The sequence below is a fragment of the Trichechus manatus genome, unplaced genomic scaffold (assembly GCF_000243295.1).
Source record: "Trichechus manatus latirostris isolate Lorelei unplaced genomic scaffold, TriManLat1.0 scaffold00180, whole genome shotgun sequence".
NCBI classification, from domain to species: Eukaryota; Metazoa; Chordata; class Mammalia; order Sirenia; family Trichechidae; genus Trichechus; species Trichechus manatus.
This window is the reverse complement of record NW_004444116.1, coordinates 3,110,935-3,119,202: the sequence shown is the minus strand read 5'-3', so window position 1 is coordinate 3,119,202 and position 8,268 is coordinate 3,110,935. Positions and strand designations below refer to the sequence as shown.

Below are 8,268 nucleotides of genomic sequence, written 5' to 3'. Positions count from 1 at the left end.
AATATATATATAAAAAACCCAAACCCTTTGCCATCGAGTCGATTCCGACTCATAGCGACCCTGTACGACAGAGTAGAATTGCCCCGTAGGGTTCCTCAGGCGGAGCTGATGGATGGGAACTGCCGGCCTTTTGGTTACCAACCGAGCTCTTAACCATTGTGCCACCAGGACTCCACCGGAGGCGTACAGTATATAAAAACCGAATATTTCAGAAATTTCACTGACGCTTGAAATCTTTCCAATTTAGAAATGTATTAAGAAGTATTTGTTCAAGTGCCTTCTTAGCGCAGTGGGCAGCGCGTCAGTCTCATAATCTGAAGGTCCTGAGTTCGAGCCTCAAAGAAGGCACAGAGATTTTTTTTGTCTCCTCTACATAAGTTCACTTGAAAAAGAAACATAACAGTAGGGAAAATTATAACACTGATGAAGTTTTTGAGTAGGAAACACAGATTCCAGAACTAACTCCCAGTAATCTCGAGTGATGTGATTATAGGTGGGGTGTAGGATCTGTAATTTTTAACACTCTGCCAAGGAATCCTTAAAGAACTTTATCAGTTTCTTTTGGTAGCAAGTTTTTCAATACACTGACTACAGTACAACCTAATATCAAACTCTGAATTAGTTGCCTATTGCTACTGTAGTAAATTACTACAAATTTAATGACTTCAAAAAACAAATTTCTTATCTTCATTTCTGGAGGTCAGAAGCCTGAAATGGGTCTTAGGGGACTAAACTCAAAATGTTGGCAGAATTGCATTCTTTCTGGAGATTGGTGGAGAATTCATTCCTTGACTTTTCTGGCTTCTAGAGACCACCCACATTCTTTGACTCATGGGTACATCACTCTGACCTTTGCTTCTATTGTCTCATTTTCTTTTCTGACTCTGACCCACCTGTCTCCCTCTTACAAGGATCTTGTAATTACATTGGCTCCATCCAGAAAATGCAGAAAAAAATTTCCATTGCAAGATCCTTAACTTAATCAAGTCTGCAAAATCTCTTTTGCCATGTAAGGTAACATATTCACAGTTTTGTGATATTAGGACACGGATCGTTTGGGGGGGACATTATTACACAGTCTTCCCCCTGGTCTACAAAAATTCACAACTGTCCCATTTGCAAAAACATTGACTTCATCCCAACATCCCCCAAATCTCAACCCATTACAACATTACCTCAAAAACCCAAATTCTCATCTAAATCTTGTCAGCTTAAAAGTCCCAAAATCTTATATCATCTAAATCCTCTAAATTAGGTATGGTAAGGATCTGGGTATAATCCATCCTGATACAATTCCTGTCTATCTGTGAATTTGTGAAATTCAAGAAACAAATTATCTGTTCCCCAAAATACAATGGTGAGACAGGCATAGGATAACAGTTATAGACATTCTAATTAAAGAAGGGATGAAATTTAAAGGAAAAAATGGAGTCACTGATCCCAAGAAATGTCTAAACCCAGCCAGGCGTACAACATTACGTTTCAAGGCCTGGAATTAATTCTCTGTGGTTTGAGGCTCTGCCTCAGGCTAGTGGCTCTGCTTTTAAAGTCATTCTTTTGGAGTCATCCTTCCATTTTCATGAAGGGTAGCATGTGCTTTTACCAACTTCTGCAGTCTGAAATTGATCAAACATGCAATCAAGATGCCTTGATAATTACTGGTGATTGGAATGAAAAGTTGGAAACAAAGAAAATATGGAAAATATGGCTTTGGTGATAGAAACAACACCGGAGATGACACGATAGAATTTTGCAAGACCAATGAATTCTTCATGGCAAATGGCTTTTTTCAACAACATGAACAGCTACTATACACGTGGACCTCGACGAATGGAATACACAGGAATCAAATAGGCTACATCTGTGGAAAGAGATGATGGAAAAGCTCAATATCATCAGTCAGCACAAGGCCGGGACCAACCGCACAACAGATCATCAATTGCTTATATGTAAGTTCAAGCTGAAGTTGAAGAAAATTAAAATAATTTCACAAGACCAGAATATGACCTTCAGTATATCCCATCTGAATTTAGAAACCATCTCCAGTATAGATTTGACCCACTGAACACTAATGATGGAAGAAGACCAGACAAACTGTGGGATGGCATCAAGGAAGGACATTATACATGAAGAAAGCAAAAGGTCAATTAAAAAGACAGGAAAGAAAAAAAAGACCAAAACAGATGTCAGAAGAGACTCTGAAACTTGCTCTTGAATGTAGCGCAGCTAAAGCAGTTGAAGAAATGATGAAGAAAAGACCTGAACAGAAGATTTCAAAGGGTGGCTTAAAAAGACAAAGTAAAGCATTATAATGAAATGTACAAAGATCTGAAGTTAGAAAACCTAAAGAGAAGAACGTGCTTGGCATTTCTCAAGCTGAAAGAACTGAAGAAAAAATTCAAGCCTCAGGTTGCGATACTGAGGGAGTCTATGAACAAAATAATGAATGACACAAGAAGCATGGGAAGAAGATGGAAGGAATATACAAAGTCACCGTACCAAATAGAATTGATTGACATTCAAGCATTTTAAGAGGTAGCATATGATCAAGAACCGATGGTACTGAGGGAAGAAGTCCAAGCTGCACTGAAGGTATTGGCAAAAAAAGAATGCTCCAGGAATTGATGGTATACAAATTGACATGTTCAATGAATTGATGCAATGATGGAAGCACTTACTAGTCTATGCCAAGAAAATTGGAAGACAGCTACCTGGCCAACTGACTAGAAGAGATACATATTTATGTCCATTCCAAAGAAAGGTTATCCAGAAGAATGTGGAAATTATTGAACAATATCATTAATATGACATGCAAGTAATATTTTGCTGAAAATAGTTTTAAAATGGTTGCAGCAGTACCTCAACCTAGAACTTCCAGAAATTCAAGCCGGATTCAGAAGAAGATATGGAACACAGGATATTTTTGCTGATGTCAGTTGATTCTTGGCTGAAAGTGGAGAACACCAGAAAGATGTTTACCTGTGTTTTGTTGACTATGCAAAGGCATTTGACTTTGTGGATCATAACACATTTTGGATAACATTGTGAAGAATGGAAATCCCAGAACACTTAATTGTGCTCATGAGGAACCTGTACATAGACGAAGAGGCAGTTGTTTGAACTGAACAATGGGATACTTCGTTGTTTAAAGTCAGGAAAGGTATGAGTCAGTGTTGTATCCTTTCACCATATTTATTCAACCTGCATGCTGGGCAAATAATCCTAGAAGCTAGACAATATGAAGAAGAACGTGGCATCAGGATTGGAGGAAGACTCATTAACAACTTTTGATATGCAGATGACACAACCTTGCTTGCTGCAAGTGAAGAGGACTCGAAGCACTTACTAATCAAAGACTACAGCCTTCAGTATGGATTACACCTCAACACAAAGAAAACAAAAATCCTCACAACTGGACCAATAAGCAGCATCTTGATAAACGGAGAAAAGATTGAAGTTGTCAAGGATTTCATTTTACTTGGATCCACAATTAACACCCAGGGAAGCAGCGATCAAGAAATCAAAGGATGTACTGTACTAGGCAAGTCTGCTGCAAAAGACTTCGCTAAAGTGTTACAAAGAAAAATTGTCACTTTGAGGACTAAGGTGAGTCTGACCCAAATCATGGTATTTTCAGTCACCTCATATGCATGCGAAAGCTGGACAATGTATAAGGAAGATCAGAAAAGAACTGATGCCTTTAAACTATGATGTTGGTGAAGAATATTGAATATACCTTGGACTGCCAGAAGAATGAACAAATCTGTCTTGGAAGAAGTAGTCAGAATGATCCTTAGAAGTGATGATGTCAAGAGTTCATCTCACGTACTTTGGACAGTTATGAAGAGGGATCAGTCCCTGAAGAAGGACATCATGCTTGCTAAAGTAAAGGGTCAATGAAAAAGAGAAAGACCCTCCACAAGATGGATTGATTCAGTGGCTGCAACAATGGGCTCAAACATAGAAATCATTGTGAGGATGATGCAGGACCAGGCAGTGTTTCATTCTCTTGTACTTGGGGTCACTATGAGTTGGAACCAACTGGAGGGCACCTAACAACAACGACTATTCGCAATATTATTGAAGAGACAGAAAGAGAGAAAGGAGGAGGAAAAAAAGACAACAACGACCATGGACAGAAAATATAGCACCCTTTCTGATTTCCCTCTCCCTCCTCGCTATCATTCTCCATTTTCATCTACACAAACTTTTTTGTAGCATTTAGTTTTGGATCAGGCATCTCCACCGCAAGTCCTGTCATCACGGTGGACACTACATGGCAGAACCATGCTACTTATTTTCATTTTAGAGTCTACTATTTGTTATTGAATATACCTTGGATGAATAGATCTGAATGCTCCTTAGAAGGGAGGATGGGGAGACTTCATCTCATGTACTTTGGACATATTATCAGGAGGGACCAGTCCCTGGAGAAGGACATCATGCTTGGTAAAGCGGAGGGTCAGCAAAAAAGAGGAAGACCCTCAATTAGAAGATTGACATAGTGTCTGTGACAATGGGCTCAAATATAACAACAGTTGTGAGAATGGTGTAGGTCTGGGCAGTGTTTCTTTCTGTTATACATTGATTGCTATCAGTCAGAACTGACTGGACGGCACCAAACGAGAACAACAACAAAGCATGTGTTTGTTATTGAGTAGTTTTATCATCCTATTTCCCATCTGTAGAATATTAGGAGTGTGAGACTGGAATCAGGGGTACATGATTTATTGAGGGAGTGGTCTTCAGGATGGGAAAGGGAAAGTAGTCAAGCAATAATGTGTTCTCAGGTAAAGTCTGGATCTGGCCTGACCCATGTGACAGGGGCACTGGAGTGTAAATCAAACAGCAGAGTTGTCCTTGGGGGTTAGTGTTAGACTTTTGCACCTTCCACCCCCTCCAGATGATCATTGGCTGCTGCTCGGATTGGAGTGGTGGCATAATCTACTAGGTGTCTCCAAACCAAGGGCAGTTCACTGAGAAGGTCAGAGGGAAAAACTGTTGGGGGATTGGGTGCAGTAGCTGTAACAACAAAGTGGGACAATTAAAGAAGTTGGTAGGGGTACCAAGATCATAAAACAATTAGACGAGTAGAAGATATGCTAGGCTTGTGATTTTACAACTGAAGTGTGAAATGTTCCATATGTCATCTCTTAATTTAGGAAAAATAACAGATTTCATTTACTTGATGGTATAAATCACTTATTTTATGTTAGTGCTTGGAACTTTTATCTGTAGATTTTGGATAATAGAGTGATATTGAAAGTGTTAAGTACTTGGCACCAAACAATTGTTCGATAATAAGAGTAATGAGAAAAATGATAAAAAACATGGGCCCTAGGTGGCACAATTTGTCTATGCTTGACTGCTAACCTAAAGGTTGGCAGTTTCAACCCACCCAGTGGTACCTCAGAAGACAGGCCTGGTGATCTGCTTTCATAAAGATTACAGCCAAGAAAACCCTACGGAATAGTTCTACTCTGTAACATATAGGGTCACCATTAGTTGGAATCAACTCTATGGCAACTAACAACAACAACAATGATTAAAAACAACAGTGATAGTGAACTTTAATGATTGCTTATTTATGTGCCAGATATCTTTCTAAAGTATTTTATGTATAATTACTCATAAAGTCCTCCCATCAACTCTACTAGATAGACTTGTTACTATTTCCGTTTTACGTATATGAACATTGAGGCCTCTGAGCTAAAGCAATTTCCAAAGTTCCCTTAGCTATTAAGACGAGCAGCAGAGGGTTGAATTGAGGTGGTATGACCTAGTTCAACAGGGTCCCATTCAAAATGAACAGAGGTGAAGTCTAGACATAGCTGGGGAACAATTTTCTAATTATAGGTAGTCCTTGGGCTGTGAACGTCCTACTTACTTACAACCCAGAGTTATTAACCAACCCCTGTAAAGCTTATTATATTAAAAATTCGAGGTACATATAATGGTTTGTAATATCAAACAGTGCTACTTTGCAATGTGCATCAAGTCATTATTACCATATTATTATGTTAAAGATGTTTTAGTGTATCTGGAAGTGTTTCTTTAGTGTTTTTATGCATAGAAAAGTACACTATATACTGTACTAAGACAAATGTTTGAGGAACTGATGATAGATATGAACCATACCTAACTGTTTTGATTTATGTACAAGTTAGACTTGAAGACAGAGTTAGGAATATAACTCATTCGTAATCTGGGGACTGCTTATGCCTTAAAAAAAAAAGAAAGAAAGAAAGAAAGTAATCAGGTTTACTGACATGCTGGAAGACCTGTGCAGGTGCTCAAAAGGTTTTACAAAATCTTACTTTGTTCAGCAGGTCTTGCCCCAGTCCATACCTTCTGCCTCTCATTTTCCTCACTCAGGAGAGGATTCTGTTTGGAAATGGTGCAATAATCAATGGGAGGGTTCTCTGTCTTTGAGGTCTTCAGAATCAGAGTGGCACCATCTTCTTTCTTCTTTCTCCATCCGAACCTGTATTTCCCAAGGCAAATCTTCTGGTTCTTCCCTTTGAGGTTCTAGCGTTTTCCACAGCAGTGTTGACAGCCAGGAGCAGTGGAAGGGCAGGTATCCCAGTGTAATGATGTGGGAAACACCTGATATCATAAGGCCTCCTCTGGAGAAGGAGCACCCAACCTAGATGTCCTCACTGAAGCTCATGGCCTTTTGCTCTTCTGCATCAGGCAGCTTGCCCATGAAGATGAGGTAACCCTGGCCATGCAGGAAACAGGTAGAGAGTTCAAAAGCCCTTAGGATTTTGCTATTTTCTTCCACTGGGAATATGGTCTAGCATATTGATGCCCTCACAGATTACCTTGGTTAGTATCTTAGTGCTCTCTGAAGCAGTCTGAACAAAGACTTCTGCCTTTTATCTTGTGTTAAAAGAGGCAGAATTGAAGCTCCAAGCCCAATGCAGTAAAGTTATGCAGAGCCAGACGAGAAAGATGGCTGGGAAATCAGTGCTTGGGACAATGTTATGTCAATGCCACTGAAAACCCTATGGAGCATAGTTCTACTCAGATACACAAGAAGTCTCTATGAGTTTGAATCCACTCAAAGGCTATTGGTTTGATTTTTGGTTTTATTTTAGCTATTACTGGTAAAATATAAATTTAGAAAGCAGGCTTGAGTAAAATTAATAATATCTTTGTAAAATAACAAATTATAAAAATAAATATTTCCTCAAATTTGTATATTCACCTAGGTTCTAGCTGTCAAGCTAACCTTTCAATATCATAAGTGGCAACGAAGTTCTGCTATTTGACCATTAAGTGGCTAGCACCACTTTTCACTTACCCAACCCCTGAAATTGTTTCTACTTTATTTAGTAAGAGTGGTCCAACGTACTGGCATGTCAAATTGATATAAAAGTTTCTAATGCTCACAGTCAGGTAAAAAACAGTTCTTAGACAGGCACCAATCTATGGACCATGATTTGAACAGCGCTAATGGGATGGCACCTAACAACAACTATGAAGATATGGGATGTACTAGAAGTGAGAAGATAACCGAGGAAATCCTTCTTCCTTCCCTTTTCTGTTTGTTTAAATTTGAGGTTTAGTTCACATAGAGTGAGATGCATAAAACTTAATTACTCAGTTTGATTAATAATCCTTATGTATACACCATGGAACCAACAGCCAGACTAAGATAAAGAAATTTTCACCTATCAGGAGCTCCCTTGTACCTCATCCCAAGCAATTCCAATCTTCTGACTTCTACTAGCAAATATTAGTTTTTCCTGTGTTTTGAAATACTATAAATGAAATCATATAATATGTGCTCATTTGAGTATGGATTCTTTCATGCAATATGTTTTTTATTAGATGCTCCATAATGTTTCTACTATTAGTACTTCTTTCTTATTGATCTGTCATATTCCATTGTATAAATACTGGACATCTGACTTCTTTCATTCATTTTACTGTTGGTATACATTTGAAACGGCTAATGCTGCCATGAACATTCTTTTTTTTTTTTAAATTTTTTTTATTGTACTTTAGATGAAGGTTTACAGAACAAAGTTTCTCATTAAACAGTCAGTACACATATTGTTTTATGACATTGGTTAACAACCACATGACATGTCAACACTTTCCGTTCTTGACCTTGAGGACCTTTCTTTTGGTGAAAAAATACATAGCCAAAGTTGCACCATTTTGAAAGTTTCTAAATGTACAATTCAGTGACATCGATTACATTCTTCCAGTTGTGCTGCTATTCTCACTATCCTTTTCCAAATTATTCCATCACCTTAT

The 8,268-nt window shown here is 38.4% G+C and overlaps 1 non-coding gene across 1 annotated transcript; it reads left to right on the top strand.

Annotated features, from left to right (window-relative positions):
• The first annotated feature begins 275 nt into the window (after positions 1 to 275).
• On the top strand, positions 276 to 348 carry TRNAM-CAU (transfer RNA methionine (anticodon CAU)). The gene has a single exon. It is a non-coding gene; the product is annotated as a tRNA-Met (tRNA).
• Positions 349 to 8,268: the final 7,920 nt, after the last annotated feature.